Source organism: Sturnira hondurensis, unplaced genomic scaffold (genome assembly GCF_014824575.4).
Source record: "Sturnira hondurensis isolate 20B ecotype Veracruz unplaced genomic scaffold, ASM1482457v3 Scaffold0015509, whole genome shotgun sequence".
In the NCBI taxonomy this organism is placed as follows: Eukaryota; Metazoa; Chordata; class Mammalia; order Chiroptera; family Phyllostomidae; genus Sturnira; species Sturnira hondurensis.
Window position 1 is genome coordinate 6,476,520 of NW_028088140.1, and position 1,590 is coordinate 6,478,109.

The following is a 1,590-nucleotide window of genomic DNA, read 5'->3' on the forward strand; positions in this document are numbered from 1 at the left end:
GGGCTTACATAGGAAAGATCATGAGATGATAACAAATTAAGAGAGAGAGCCTGAATAAAATTTGTAAGAAGTTTTCACAAAGAATGCAGGTCAACAAATAGGCAGAACATTTGCTTCTAAATCAGCTGTATTTTGTTTCTTTATTCAAAACTATACCGTGGTCATTTGTACTGATAAACACTAAGTACCTCTTGCAAATTTACCATCATATTAGCATATTAAAGGCACTGAAAAGTCTTGTAATAAAGAATCTTATTTATCTTTGTTTTATCCAATATTTATCAAGTGTATTTAAAAAATGAAACTTTTTTCTCTCCCCCCTCCCTCCCACAAACATTAGTATCATGGAACACCATTTGGGTAAAGTGGCCTTACATGATAAAAGATATAACAAAAATACTTAGAGGTATGCTTGTAACATACACATAGAGTGGTATGTAGGCTGTTTCAATAAGGACAGCAGTAGTTTGAACGTGACCTGCACTTTTCACATAATATGGAAAGTAGTGCCACGTTGCCTCTCATCTTGCAGTTGTGACCAGAGATAACTTAGCCAGAATAGCCAATGACTGAGTCTATTCAACCAATATTTAGAACACATAGATACCAGTTGCACAACTGGTTATAGGCAATGATTGTCCTTGCATTTGATTTTTTAATCCTCACCTGAGAATATATCAATGATGAGAGAGAGACAGACAGACAGACAGACAGGCACCAATATGAGAGAGAAACACTGATGTGAAGGAAAAACATCGATCCACTGCCTCCATACACACCCTGACCAGGAATGAGCCCACAACCTTTTGTTGTATGGGACGATGCTCTAACCAACTGAGAAACCCAGCCAGGGCAGAATTTGATTCTGCCAAGATGTTTTGTATTACTACCTCCCTGGGTATCTTGATTTACCTTGGACAGGAGCCAGCCCCTCACTCTAATGTTGGATATTAGTCCCATTACCCCATTAGCTGTTACATAAGTTTAGTGTCACTGTGTGTGAAGGGTATATGATTAGATTGTAATAGCACTTGTTGTAGCTTGAAGTAATACGTAGCTGGGTGCAAGTTTCCATAGGCGCTCATCTGGAAAAGATGGAGAAACAGCATCTGAAGCAACACGGGCTCACCTAGGCATTCAAAGCATTGCACAGATGTGGAAGGAGAACAACAGCTTGATGGAAGATTTGCAAACAGGCAAAGTTTTAAGGGGACATGATAACCCTGGAAATCTTCCTGTACAAAGGCATAGAAAATATATTATTGATGAAAAAGCAGACAGTAGAGGAATGATTCTTAGGCAATCTAAGAAGCAGATTTGAATCTTTTGACTCTTTTATCTACTTTCCTTTGAATTGGTGCTACTTGCAACAATGCTGAGAGTCAAGCTCTAAGCACAAGTCACCGCCTGGGGCTCATCATTTGTGTAAGATTTGCACCAAGTCAGTAAAACTGACTGGATTCATTAACATTTCCACCTGAAAATCTTTGGAGGTCTTTGAACATCTTAAAGAAATATGTATTCAAAAAGTTATTCCATGTATGCAAAATTTGGGAAAAGATGTATGTCAAAAAATAGGGTATTGGTTTA